This window comes from Diceros bicornis (genome assembly GCF_020826845.1).
Source record: "Diceros bicornis minor isolate mBicDic1 chromosome 21 unlocalized genomic scaffold, mDicBic1.mat.cur SUPER_21_unloc_1, whole genome shotgun sequence".
NCBI classification, from domain to species: Eukaryota; Metazoa; Chordata; class Mammalia; order Perissodactyla; family Rhinocerotidae; genus Diceros; species Diceros bicornis.
Window position 1 is genome coordinate 289,306 of NW_026690885.1, and position 15,779 is coordinate 305,084.

Here is a 15,779-nt window from a genome sequence, read left to right on the forward strand (position 1 = left end):
GACTCTTACCTTCTTCCTCTAAGTATGAGGATATTCTCTGATGTTTCGGCCAATCCACATATATGGAATCCCTGCAGTTTCACCAATGAGAGCTCCTTTCTAAATTCATGCTAATTAAACGAACCACTCATTTCACCAGTGAAAAGTTATTTCTGATATTCAGTAAGCTAAGTAGCAAAGCCTGTGGTGCTTATCAAGATATGACTAGCTTAAAGAGACGTGAATAGCTGAAACGCACAGCCAGGTCTGAAATGTGACACTTTCTGATGCAAGACTAGCTGACTCCTGGAAACTGAATTCTCTATTATGGTCAATGACTCTCCCTGAAGGTAAAGCTTGAACTAACTGATCTATGCATTGTATATTACCGTCAATGCTGAAGAATATTTTATGAATTTTTTAATTTGTTAAAAAAATTTCAGAAAGAGCATCTCCTGTCCATCAGTTAATTCAGTTTACTTTACAGTCTCAACACGGTGACTACAGTATGTTTTTTGTTTTTAATTTGCTCTTTACCTCTGATGCACAGTTATTCTCTTCGCTTTGCTTTATAATCAACAAAGGTTTAGGGAAATATACATATAAGTAAGTAAAATATCATGAGGAGAACCCGGGACATGCACATATTGAACACACACATCCTAAACATGTTGTTGTTCTGAAATCCTAATGAGTAGTTTTGCAAGGTGTTTATAGGCCTCAAAGTGGCCTCCCTTGTGAGATTTCCACTTTACTTCCTGGTGCCAGGTGTAGTTATGAGCCTTCTCATTCTGTCCAGATTCTATTGGTCTGTAGCTGGGAAAAGTATTCTTTGCCATCAGATCCCTGTCTAATTCTTTTATTCTTGTCTGGTTTATTTACTTTTTCACTCTATTTCTCCCAAATAGTTCCCAATTTGGACCCAAGATAAGTCAGTTTCCTGGACCTTTTGTTGTTGAAGGCAGGGAAGCTATTATCATCCTGTGGTGCCTAGTATAGGCTGTCCTTTGACTTTGCCACACGTATTCAAACAGATGTTAAAAGTACAGCATATTCGAACGTATTAAAGATGCTAAAAAGTTGCTTAAAAGATGCTTAAATTTCAGAGATTTCTCTGATTGAGTGTCTGGATTTTCTGATCTTATAATCTCTGCCCATATGCCATCTCTACCTCTAAAGAAAGAGACTTATCTTCTCAAAGAAACAGCTCTTAGTTTCATTGAACATTTCTATTCTTTTTCTAGCCTCTCTTTCATCTATTTCTGCTCTGATTTTTGTTATTTCTGTCCTTCTACTGACTTTAGGCTTTGTTTATTCTTCTTTTTCTAGTTCTTTTAGGTACCGTGTTAGATTGTTTATTTGGGATTTTTCTCGTTCCTTGACGTAGGCTTCTATTGCTATAAATTTCACTCTTAGTACTATTTTTGCTGCATCTCATAGGTTTTCATATGTTGTTTTTTATTTTCATTTTTCTCTAGTAATATTTTGTTTTCTCCTTTGCTTTATTCATTGATCCAATAGTTGTTCAGTAGCATGTTGTTTAGTGTCCAAATATTTGTGACTTTTCCAACCGTTTCTTGTAGTTGATTTCTAGTTTCACACAATTGTTGTCAGAAAAATGCGTGATATGATTTCAGTCTTCTTAGAATTATTGTCTTGCTTTGTTTCCCAACATATGTCTATCTTTGAGAATGTTCCATGCGAACTTGAGAAGAATGTGTATTCTGCTGTTTTGGGATGAAATGTTCTCTATATATCTATTAAGACCATCTTGTCTGATGTTTCATTTAACGCCACTGTTTCCTTGTTGGCTTTCTGTCTGGATGATCAATCCATTGATGTGGGTGGGGTGTTGAAATCCCCTAAAATTATTGCGTTGCTGTCAATTTCTTCCTTTAAGTCTGTTAATAGTTGCTTTATATAGTTTGTTGCTCCTGTGTTAGGTGCATGTATATTAATGTGTTATGTCTTCTTGGTGGAATGTCCCTTTTATCTTTATATAATGTCTGTCTTTGTATCTTGTCCGGCAAGGGAAACAAAAGAAAAAATAAGCAAGTAGGACTACATCAGACTAGAAAGTTTCTGCACAGCAAAGGAAACTGTCAACAAAATGAAAAGACAACCTACCAACTGGGAGAAAATATTTGCAAATCATATGTCTGACAAGGGGCTCATTTCCAAAATATATAAAGAACTCATACAACTCCACAACAAAAAAATGAACGACCTGATCAAAACATGGGCAGAGGATATGAAAAGATATTTTTCCAAAGAAGTTATACAGAGGGCCAACAGGCACATGAAAGATGTTTAACATCACTAATTATTAAGTAAATGCAAATCAAAACTATAATGAGATATCACCTCACACCCATCAGAATGGCTATTATTAAAAAGGCAAGAAATAATAAGTGTTGGAGAGGATGTGGAGAAAAGGGAACCCTCATACATTGCTGGTGGGAACGCAAACTGGTGCAGCCACTAGGGGAAAATGATGGAGATTTCTCAAAAAATTAAAAATAAAAATACCATAAGATTCAGCTATTCTACCTCTGCATATTTATCCAAAGAATATGAAGTCAGTAATTCAAAAAAATGTATGCACCCCTATGTTCTTCACAGCATTATTCACAATAGCCAACACTGAGTAGCAACTCAAGTACTTATCAATGGATGAAAGAATAAAGATGTGATATATATACATATATACCATGAAATACTACTCAGCCATAAAGAAGACAACCTCATGCCATTTGTGACAGTATGGATGGACATTGACGGTATTATACTAAGCGAAACAAGTCAGATAGAGAAAGAAAAATACTGATTGATTTCACTCATATGTGGAAAATAAACAAACACATAGATAGGGAGTACAGGTTGTGGTTACCAGAGGGAAAGAGAGAAAGGTGTAAAGGGGCACATATGTATGGTGATAGATGAAAACAAGACTATTGGTGGTGAACATGATCCAGTCTATACAGAACTGAAATATAGTAATGTAGACCTGAAATTTACAGTTATAAGCTATATGACCTCAATAAAATTAAAAAGAAATTTATTTTTAAATGTAGCAAGACCCACTTTACATCTGGGCTGCAGGCAGCCCACACACTCACTGAATTACACAGAGGGGCAGTTTCCCAGGTGAGTCCTGTCTGTTTTGCCACCATCGGAACCTCCTGATGAAGAACACAGGCCCAAGGATGCTGAGGCATGTGGGACCCCTGGACCAGGGAATGGTCTGAGAGTGTGTGACACAAAGTATCTGTGAAGTGCATACTGGGTAGTGAGTTTGTGCTTCTCTTCAAGGTATGCCTTTGATCATAATCTGCAGATAACTCAAGGAAAATCACTGGTAGGCTTGTTAAATGGAAAATTCTCATGTCCCAACTTCAAACTTGCTGAGTTAGAATTCCAGGGAAGGGGACACTGGACTTGTCCAGTTATTACCGTGTAGACTGAAGTCTGAGAATCACTGCTGCTGGCGTCCAGGTGTAGCCACTGCCCGAGGTCAAAGCTCCACATCTTGTGAGGCCTGAGACAACTCCCAGGGAAGATTTCTGTCTGTCGTCTGCAGAGGGGCGGCCACCTTACCTCTTCCCGCTGACTCGCTTCCCTAACTGGCTTCCTTGTGCCTTTCTTAGTCCTTTTCTTTACCTTCAGAGATAACTGGGAGAGGCAAGATAGAGATACAAATTTTACTAAATCTAACTTTTAAGTAATCTTTAAAAAATTGTACAGCGTTCAGATGTAATATTTAATTTTCTTTGTGGTTGTTTTTTGTCTTTGTGCCTTTTGTTGTTTTAAAGTATTTTGTGTTATTGGCTGGGAAGATAGCATGAGATTAACATCAGCTTTATATGGAGCTGTAAACCAGGAAAACACTTTATATTTGTCACACGGAATTAAGAATCACATTTGTGTAATGATGTATAAAGGAATTTGGTTGTTTTATTATTTGTTTTTTCTTCTTTTTGGCATAATAAAGTCCCAGTTTCTTCTTGGTGGACTGAGCAGGACTATTGATGTCTGACCTATAAGTGAAGAGTTAATAGAAGGGCATTGTTGCTATTCAGAAATCCCTCCCTCACCGACTTTTCCTAAATGGTAGCATGGATGTTAGAGTTAAGAATTTTGATTTTTCCCCCATTAGATTATAGAGAGAAATATAGTCATTAGAAACTTAACTTGGAGTTGTAGTCAAAGAGCATAACATAAGAGCACTGAGCTTGGGCTCGGCCATTTATCCGCTTTGTAACCTGGCTGAGTTTTCTAGCCACTCTACCCAGTCTCTTCATCTGTAAAATGGTGAGAAGAACAACATCTACTACATCAGAATATTTTGAGGGATATAGGACTTCATGTATGTTCAAGCACAGAATTAACATTCAGATTGCCGTGCCTGGTTCAGTAGAAGTGTTTGCTGCTGTTATTATAATTATCATTATTTCATCTCCTTATCTTCCTCATGAGTTCCCTGTCAAACCAACAATGATCCACAGTGTCAACTGTTTTATTCTAGGTCCCTGCTTAAAGGCCTGCAAAGGGAGCCTCGTGCTTATAACCTCCTGTTTTATCCCAGTCTCTGGAGGGATGCATTGACCTCTTTCTTCTTTGCACTAGGCACTGAATGGGGGCCCACACCCAACCCTGCATGTCCTCCTTTTAGTATCCGATGCTTTTGAAACACTGCTTAGTGTTTACTTGGTGGACTATACTCCCTGACATGAGCAACTCATGGGAGATAAGATGTAGGAAACATTGTTCTATGTAGGTCTCTGAGTTTATCATAACGCAGAGTCCAGTTGATCAAGGGCCAAGGTAGAGTTCCTTAATGCAAAGATCTTCAGAGATGAGGGTGTTCTAATGTGACATCACCTGAAAATAAAGGAAGAACATAAAAGCATATGTAGTTTTACAAGGAAAAGCACACAACTAAAAGGATTGATCCCATTAAATACACTATTCTATTTGTTTATGCATCAAATTACTGATAGGAAATAGCCACGTGTAGAGATAGTAGAATTGATCGATTTCATAGAGAATTCTTTTTAACAGTTGTTCATATCTTGTGTTTTACATCATCGATTAGGGTAATATTTTCATCTTTTCCTGTCCTAGTGTCTTCATCTTTCTCAATTTTTCCAAGAGATATATTTATATTATCCTCTAAAATTCTAGGGTAATTTAAAAAAAGTTATGAAACATTTTAAGTTGTTGATATTGTATATTGGAGGAGCACTAGATTGCAAGTGAATTAGTGATAATTAGAATTTTAGTTTGGTGAAAGATGGTAGTTGGAATTGATACCAGGATGGTTGTAACCCAGTTTTTTCTTCATTTTTTGATGTAGTTTTCAAAATGATAAAGCAAGTAATTTTTAATATAATAACTTGTCTCATTTTAAAATATGTGTTCTTGGAGAGGTTGATGGAGGTAGGTAGAAAATAGTTTAATGTAGTGACTTGTTTTTCTCCAGTTGATCTGTTATAAACCCAACAGCCATATAGCATCCTTTTGTCCAAATGACCTGATGGCACTTTCTTGACTTTTCTTACTGTGACTCTAGCAATCTGAGGTCACACTATCTTCTCCCTCCTAGTCATGTTTTCAGTAGTAAGAGTGACATTGTCAATAATATAGTGACAACTTTGCACACAGTCTACTATTTACTAAAATATATATATCAATTGCAAACTTTGATAACATAATTGTTAAGTTTGAACTATTTGCAGTGCACTTAACAACTGATTGCTACACATTATTGTGTAGTGACATCGTGGTTAAAATCATTATTTGCAACATGTGACCACTTTCAATTTTATTTTTCTTTTTGAAGAAGAAAGACTTGCATTTCCATCTTAGAAAATTGAGAACTGGTTTTTTGCCTTTATTTTTTTGTCTTCAGCTCTTCTTCCTACTGGTTACTAATTCACATGTCCAGTTACTTCAGATTCATGGTGCTACCTCCTCTGCCTTTTTCATGGCTCTCACATTAATTTTTCCATAATCCCTTCTGTGAAGGATGTTTCTCTCCACGCTCATCTAGCGAGGAAGGAACCGACCCTCCTTTATGTGAACTTGGAGACAGAGGCCAAGGTGAAGCCTTGGTGCCCCTCCCCACCAGTGAATTGCAGAAGGGCTGCAGATTCCCGTGAATCTTTTGCTCCCCTACTGGCTCCCTACATAGTTGGCATTGTCTCCAGGGAGGAGCTCAGCTTGGTACAATCAAATTTTTGAAGTCTATAGAAGCCCGCTGAAAGATAAGACTGGCTAGAAAGGACATCTGCAAGCAGTGTACTGCAAAAGTTGGTGGCAGAAACATTAAGAAGAAGAAAACCTTTCCGTTTATCTTGTTTTCTCTTTATCTTCTCTCCCTTCCTTTTCCTTTACCTAGATGTTACAAAACCTGTCCACCCCCCATGGTGGTTGTTTTTTTCCTCAAAGCCCCAGTACATTGTTATATATCTTAGTTGTATGTCAACCCATGGTGGCTCTTTCCCTGGCGTCCCATGGCATTTTATTCATATCTCTTTCATTCAAATTATTTCTGTAGTGTAATTTATCTGTTTATACATATCTGTCTTACTTGCAGACTGCCAACATTTCAAGACCTTTGGGCACATAGTATATACTTAAGTATTTGAGTAAATAAATGAAGCTCTTTTTTTGAATAAGATCTAAATAAATAAAATACCTACTCAGCACATGAATGCAAGCATTTGAGAGAGAGTTTTGTGGCTGCTAAAGCAGACTGTGGATCAGTTTAGGGACTCAGTGCCAAAGTTACTCAATAGATTTAGATAAAATGAAAGAGATAATTAACTTTAGTTTTAAAATTCATGGACAACAGGAGCAGGATATCTAGGTGTGAATCAGGACTTGATCATTCTTGTTGCATCTTTGGAAAATCCAGTCCTTTTGTGTTTCTATGAAAATGTCACTGGCCAAGAGAATGAACAGAGGACTGGCTTTTAGAAAGGCAATTTGGTCACAGGAAGTCCTGGAGGAAAATATATGGAAGGAGAGTTGGTAGAAACATGGCAGAAACGTTTTGTGTATAAACCCTAAAAATTGGGTTTACATGCTGTCTGAAAGTACTGTAACCCAACTTTTCTCCAATATAGATTTGAGCAGCTTTTAAATATCTAGGTATACAAAAGGATTACAAAGGAAAATAGATCAAACTGAAAGGCGTTTAGGATGGAACAATGAAATGAAGCTGAAGTAAGCCAGAGCACTGAAAGGTGTTTCGGAAGGACCTGCAGTTTTCTTTCTTTTTTTATCCTTCTTTTTATTTATTTTTTTCCCCCAACACCCCAGTAGATAATTGTATGTCATAGATGCACATCCTTCTAGTTGCTGTACATGGGACGCGACCCCAGCATGGCCGGAGAAGCGGTGCATCGGTGCGCGCCCGGGATCCGAACCCGGGCCGCAAGTAGCAGAGCGCATGCACTTAACCACAAAGTCACGGGGCCGGCTCGGAAGAACCTGCAGTTTTTAAAGGTAGTCGGAAATGTATCCCTCAGGTTTAAAGTAAAAAGGGTAATGGGAACAATTCTCTATCATCTCATGTCCATGAGATTAAAAGCAACAGTCTCTCAGAGAAGCAAAACTTTTCTGGTCTCTAACGTCCCAAAAAGTGTTTTGAATGGTGCCTAATGAAAGAGATTCTGTGTGACATAATGCAAATGCGGTATCATCAACTCATTTCCAAGTTTAGTTCAAACATTTTAGGACACGTTCAATTGAGGTAATGCACACATTCTATAAGGGGCCAAGGAAGAGGCCGACAGCATTCTCTCTCAGCTTTTCACTTGACCAAGTGAGAAAATGTTCTTGAACAGATTGACCACGTCTCCTCAAGGCAATGCTCCATTTTCAATTTTTCTTTTTGTAAACTCAGCCTGCGTTTCCCATTACATATACAAGATAAAGCCTGTTTGTAGACATCCTTCGTTGGCAATGAGGAGCAGATCCATACTATTAAGTAATCAAATAAGCAGAACATCTGGTTGGCCCTTTTTAGGAAAATGACAGATTTAAGCCCACCTTCATTGGTGGAAGGACATGGTATACCAGAATTAAAATATCTACCATTTATTATGCAGCTAATCATAAGTCATGCTATTTAAATGAAACTGAATGAATTCTTCTTCTATTAAGTTGACCAGATTTTAGTCAAACTGATGTGTAATTTTATATAGGTGCATTTTTACTTAAAATGTAAAACTCTTTAGAGACATCTTCATTCAGTTTTAGAGGCATATTTTGTATATTTTGGTGATTTTATTTATTTTCCTTCATAGCAGAGAGGCACATCCTACTCTTTTTCTTGCTGCCCTCTCTCTCCAAGATAAAACTCATCCAAGTTTATTTTGTTTTATAAGGCATAGGCTTACATTGTGATGATAAAGAGATCATTTCTGAAACATATTTGGAACTGTAGGGAGCCCAGAATTTTAGATTATGCACAGAATTTTGTGAGATAACTTCAAAAATGATGGAACATTTAAAGTTTTGCCAAGAAAGTTTTTTCCTACTTTTCTTCACAGTAATTAAAAAAAAAAAGTTTAGTTTCTTAATTCTTCAGATGGGTGAGTGTAGGAGTTGGCAGGATTATATGTACCCTTGAGAGATCTCTCTCTGAGTTACTCTTTCAAAACAACCATCCTGGGCAGGCCCTATGGCTTAGCAGTTAGGTGATCGCACTCCACTATTAGTGGCCCTGGTTCGGATCCCGGGCGCGAACCGACGGACTGGCTTCTCCGGCCATGCTGAGGCCACATCCTACATACAGCAACTAGAAGGATGTTCAGCTATGGCATACAACTATCTACTGGACTTTTGGGGAAAACAAATAAATAAATAAAATTAAAAAAAGTAATTAAAAAAAATCCTACTTCATGAATATTTAATGGAGACTCTGTCAGTCCCAAAGCTGCTGAGAGAAGCAGTTCCCAAAGCTCCAGCAGGTCCTGGGAGAGGACAGTGATGGTAATCAGTGTCATCAGAGTTTGGATGAGCAGTAGTCATTCTCTGGATGTTAGAACTGAGTGGAGTTTTCAAGAGCAGCCCAGTGACTCTAGACCTGAGCCCTGCTCAGAAGCCAGTTGACTTGTCATCCGCTCTGAGCATGGTGTCTTCCCTCTTCTCGTGCCCCTTTTTGTCATTTTTCATGCTTCTCCTGCCTCTTTCTCTTTCCTACACCTACTTTCTTCTTTTTCTCTCTTTCTTACTTTTACTCTATTATATTCCTTCTCCTTAGCATTTTTTTCTTCCTTTCTTATTGTTCTCATTCATTTTCTTTTTATTTTGTAGTACAGTTACTCTGTACATCACTTTCATCTTAAAATCTTGACCCTCTACAATTCTTATACTTCAGTTAGCCATTTTGAAGAGAGTATTTTGATAAATTTCTCTTAGATGTTATAACATGATGATTCAAGGAGATAAAAACTATCATGAAAGGGATGGGGATGGAGAATGAATTCAGTTCAGGTAGCCATGGAATTAGACAGAGGGAAACTGAGAGCTTAGGTGTGGGTGTTCAAAATATTTCCTGATACATCTTTGTAGTTCATTGTTGTGGTAAACTGCACAGAGTCTTATTTACTGTTGGAGCCCAGAAGTTTGCTTCTCTGATCAGGTCAGCAGGTCTCGGCCTATAGAAAAGAATCTAGGAAACACTGCATGCATTTCTAATGTGAAGAACTGTTAGTGTTCTTCCAGGAGACACCTTGGGCTCTTCCCTGCACTATCTGAATAGAAAAAGAGGAAGAGAAGCTTTTGTCCATCTGCACAAAACCAGGACTTTATCTTGAGTTTGAGAGAGTTTGCATGTGACTGAAAACAAAAGTTTTCCCGAGTTTGGATTTGCTTTAATAGGATCTATTGGCTGGCTTTGATGTCTTTATTCAAAATTGGCTACCTCTAGTGCTAAGTTCAGAGTGGAGATTTGTCAGTATAAGAGAGAAGAATCCCTTTTGGATTAACTCAGTGAAATATAGTATTTGGGAAAAAGGTTATATTTGAAGGCCACTTGTTAATATTCTGTCGCCACAGTGACATCTGTTGGTAAGTGACTACTTCATGCTATTCTCGATGATTTCTGTTTGAAAGACACACCCTGAGCTTGATAAATAAATGGCAAACAATAGGATATATTGGAGCATATGAGGAAGTCATTTGGGGTAAATCTAATTCGGACTGCGTTTGTTTTTCCAAAAGGGCCTGTCGCCTGCATTGTGTATCTGCTTTGCCGTGTCTCAAAGAGAAGAGTAAATGCCCTTAACATAAGGATGCAACTTCCCCCTCATTGACATTGCCTTAAGGATAAGCATTTCTCCCTAGGCTTGGATTTTACTGCTGGACTCATCCTGTGACCACCCAGCTCCAGACAACAGACCTGACACCAGCCATGACCAATGAGATGACAGACCTGCTCCACGCTGTTTCCATCTATAGCTATTCTGGCAGGGCAACCTAGCAGGGCGATCTTGTGGCTATTGTAAAAGGGACATTACAATCCTATGTGATACTTGCTCTTTGACGGTATATAACCGCTCTGTACACCCCACTCCTTCGGTGCCCTTCCTTCCTTATGAAAGGAAGGCCCAGGGCCATGGTCCTCAAAAGTTAGCTCATAATAAATTCACCCCAATTTTCATTTATACATTGGTTATGGATTATTTATGTGGACATTTGTTGGTATAGTCGTGGCAAGATTTCAGAGAAACCCACCAGAGACCACCTGGAATCTACACTGAACTGGCATTTGGTACCAATAGGAGCCCATTGTGCTCCCCAGATCACTGCATTCTTCAGGTGACCCGAGTGAGTTCTCCTGAAACCTGGACCTTTTTATTTTAAGTCGACGGTCCAGAGTTTATTTGAGCTGTTTTCAAGGCTTAAGGCCAGGTGTCTTATGGGGGTACTGATACATTCCCCAGGTCAGAGGAACCTAGGGAGGAATTCCTAGGAAAGAGAAATGTAGAGAGAATTTCCTAGGCCAGAGGAGCCTAGGGGGAAATTTTGGAGTGAATGGAGCAGGGCGACTTTTTAATATGGCTTAAAATTGGGAAGAATTATGTTTATAAAGTATGAAAAAAACTGCTTGATAGAGAAATGAGAGACTGAATCTGTTCAGCTCCAAAGAAAAGGGACATTGCTCCTCCCGACCTTTCGGGAATTCTCAAGCAACTGAGAATCTCATCGGGGGTGTCAGAGGGGAACCCTACGACTTGTAACCCTCCTTCCTATAGCGAGCTCCACTATCATTCATGTTAATTTATCACAGGTTAGTCCGGGAACGTGCACAGGAGGGTTAGTCACCCGCACTCCAAACCCCCACTGCAGTACCTAGACTGCGAGCGGGAGAAACCAAGGCATGTAAGAGAGTGATTACGACCTTTCTTTAGGGAGTAACACTCACAAGCAGCACACTCCTGACCCACTACACAGTCCCTAGAAATTGTTCAGACTTTGTAGCAAAATAAAAGAAAAGGAAAGTGGGAAATTGAGTTTGCTTGATCATTCCCGGCTGGGCTGACTGGCCTCTGAACTCAGGAGACTTGCGCAAGTGCTAAGACAGCAGGGGGCCTAAGACTGAAAGAAAAAAGAAATTAGAAGGAAGCTTTCTGCAGATGGAAACTGCTAAATTTTCTAAAACAGCAGCTATAAAATCTTTGTTGCATCTGTCTGTTCTTTATGTGTCTGTCTCTACATGTATGTTATATGTGCGCGGTATTTTACCTCCAGAGTTTATGGTCAAAATCAAGAGGTCTATTCAATTAACTTGAAATAAGCACTCACAAAAGTTAGTTCTAAATCCAAATGTTTTTCCAGTTAACGTGATATGAAATAATCTTTGGTAAATAAAAGCTTATTTAAGCTTGTTAGTTTTCAGCATTGGATATAATGCAGATATGCAGCTTTTATTCGTCAAATAAACTGATGTTATTTCTACTACAAAACTGGTCTCAAAAAAAATAAATGATGGCTAATATTATTTAATGTCTCATAAAGTCTTGTAGGCAATCTAAATAATTATTGAGGGGCCGGCCCCATGGCTTGGTGGTTAAGTGCAAGAGCTCCGCTGCTGGTGGCCCAGGTTCAGATCCAGGGCGCGCACCGAGGCACCACCTCTCCGGCCATCCTGAGGCCGAGTCCCACATATAGCAACTAGAAGGGTGTGCAGCTATGACATACAACTATCTACTGGGGCTTTGGGGGCAAAAAATAAATAAATAAAATCTTTAAAACATAATAAATAAATAATTATTGAGAACAGGTAAATAAATAGGTGAGTATTAAGTGAACTTTAAACAATAATCGTATGTTATAATGTATATAGCTTCTAAACTCTTTTTGGTAACTTAAAAATTTAGGATTTTGCTAAATTTTATGATAAAAATTCATTGAGTATCTAAATCATTTCCAAATAAGATAAGATATTAGACATTGCTAAATATAGGTTTATCTACTTTTGGCTTATTACAGAAAAACTACAAGGTGTTTTGGGTCTATTGGTAAACATGTCTTGTGTTTTATTTAAAAGATTGTACTATAAAGTAACATGTTTCCAAAATTAAAAAAAGTGTCCATATAAATTTGTCAAGCCATGAAATGCTAATGTAAAAGAAATTTTATAATTGCTTACTTAGTTTTTTACTTAAAAATTAAGGTTTCTAAGGGTTAAAAATTTCTAATATGTGATTAAGCTACTAAAAACTTAAAAAAATATGTTTGTATTCAAGGAGAGTAAGATGTGTGTTTTCATTAAGAAGATATAAAAAATGGAAATATTTTTGTTTGGGTAGGAAAGATAAATTTGCCCTGAAAAGTACTAGAAGGAAAAAAAAGGAGCACATGGCACAAATTCTGAATGTAAACAAAAAGTTATAGAAGGTTTGTGAAAGAGAAACCCTGAGGAGTTTTATACATGGTTGAGTTGGCTAAGATTAAACTAAATCCAACTAAGTAAATGATTTTTAATATCAAAAGTAAGCTAGTACAAAATTCAAATTTGGTCTTCTTCCTTTTAAAAGGATAATTTTATTCTACTCTTTTTTTTTCCCCAAAGCCCCAGTAGATAGTTGTACATCATAGTTGCACATCCTTCTAGTTGCTGTATGTGGGAAGTGGCATCAGCATGGCCAGAGAAGCAGTGTGGTGCGTCGGTGCACACCTGGGATCGGAACCCAGGGCCGCCAGCAGCAGAAGGCACCCGTCCAACCGCTAAGCCACGGGGCCGGCCCTATTCTACTCTTAATCTTCTCTTGATAGAGGTTATTACGTAAAAAGATTTTTCTTTACATTTGAGTTAAGTTTATCTAAAGAACAGAGATCTGTTTTGTTAAGGTAATTCCCTATGTTCAAAAGACTGAGGTTTCTCTATTAAGCTCTTTTTGACTGTTTAAATGTTGTTTGTTAATTAAGCATGGTTTCACTGCGACAAGAACAGGAACTCCTTGATCTTGTCTGACCAAGTGTTTAAAACCTCTCTGTATTTTTGACAATCTCCCCAAAATTATATCCTAAATAAAGTCTTTCTTATAACTTTTTTGTTTGATAATTTTCAAAGATCCCTGGCAATTCTCAAGTAAATTTGATCTCTTCCTATAAAGAGGGAGATACTAAACTAATTAGGCTTGTTAAGTATGCTAAATTGCATGGGAAGCATTATCAAGTAAATGATAAAACTTCTTAGGTTACAATGCGTAGGTAAATATTACCCACTATTTTAACCCTGCTATCTTGCTTCCAACATTACAAGAGGAAGGACCACAACTGCATTCTATTTAATTTGGTTTACAGGTGGGTCTTACTTAAATGATAAGCAAGATATTACCAAGCTGGCTATGCTGTCCAGCCTCGAGAATCCCTGTGTGGGGGAAGAAGGAGAATCCTCCTCTGCCCTTTCCCTTAAGGTTCTTATGGCTGGCCAAATAATTAACAAGACAGGTTAGCAGGAGAAAATAATACCAAGTATAATAACGTGTATACATGGGAGAAACCAGGGACGCTGCATTTCTCAACACAATAGCAGAAATTCTCATCTTAAATACCGACTTTACGTAAAGACAGAGGAGGATGTTGGGGGTGGGGGGTGTCAGTACAGGAGATCACCACTAAAGCACTGTAAACAAGAGTAAGGCTATTATGCAGATTTAAGGCCTCACCTTCCACATTGATAAGTTTCTAGAAATGAGGTCATCCCCCCTCTTCCCAATACAGAGAAAGAGATACCTTTACAAATGGAGATTTCGCTTATAAATATAAATGTTTGTCTGATAACTCCTCACAGGGCCATCCAGAGAATGTGGTCAGAGAGACAGAACTTCTGATAAGATGGGCTTGTTGGTGCCTTTCTTATTGTAACATCTATTTTACATTATATTACAGCCATCAGATAGAAGATTTGTTGCAGGAAGGAGTTACTATGTCAAATTCTTTAGGCAGTTAGTGGGGGAGGTCAAATGTCCATCAGAGAAAACAATCGAGGTAAAGAGATATATTTCAAGGTGGCCAAATCCTGATCTCGCACACCTGCTAATTCCTATAACTCTGCTAACCCAATAAAAGACATTGCCACGGAAGAAGAGAAACAGATATAGCAGTCAAAAGGGGGAATTTTTATCACCCCCTCACAGCTGTGGCTTGCACCCAGTAAAAAAACCCATAGTACTGTGGGGAGACAGGGAAAATCCCCCTCTGCCCTTTCCCTTAAGTTTCTTATGGCTGGCCAAATAATTAACAAGACAGGTTAGCAGGAGAAAATAATACCAAGTTTAATAACATGTATACATGGGAGAAACTCAGAAATGAGCAACTTGTCCCTCTGTCTAAGCTGCTTGCTTAAGTATTGTAGCTAAAGGTGAGGAAGGTGTTGGAGGTGGGTAGTAGTCTGGGACTTCAGAACGCAAGAAGACAATTCTTTTCAAGGTCATCTATAGATAATGTGGTCAGGAAGAGATAGAGATTTTTGATAAAAGGGCTTGGTGCTCCTCCCATTGTAAGATCTATTTTACATTATCATTACAGCCATCTTGATAGAAGATCTGTTCCTGGAAGGAGCCACCATGTCAAATTCTTTAGGCAATTAGTGGGGGAGGTCAAATGTCCCTCAGAGAAAACAATCAAGGTAAAGAGATGTATTTCAGGGTGGCCAAATCTTGATCTCCCACAGTCCCACCTTTGAAACTAAAATTTTCACAGTCCTTTTGAAACTTAATGAAGTTTCATAGTCCAGAAGCTGAGTTAGTAGATTGTTTCATCTCACTGAACATATTTCATAGTCTTGATAATAGATCAGTTCAATTAAGTTCATTTTAGAAGGTGATGATGCAGGTGGGCTCTCAAGGTTACGCCTATATTGTGGAAGAAAACAATCAAGTATTTAATAGAAGCATTTCTATGTAAACAAAAGAAAAACAAGGTTAATGGTTGGAGCAAGTTGTAAAGCAGTTTCTGAGTTTACAGGACAGCTAGTTAAGAAAATTTTTAGATGTCAGCATTAAAGCATCTTTAGTAGTTTAAAATGTCTCTGATGATGTCGTCAGGTCATCTCTCAAGTTTATATCAAGTCCATTGGCTTCAGTTTGTAAGGCTTCATGAAAAAGGGCAGGTTTAATTCTCAGTGATTCCAAATGAAAATGATGGAAAAAATGAAAAACGTTAGTTTGGAGATCTGTAGCCAGATATTTTAGGAGACTAGAAGAAATCAGGATCCAGTCCAGTAAATAGATATAAAACAAAAACCTCAGAAGACAATTAACAAAACTTGAATCTAA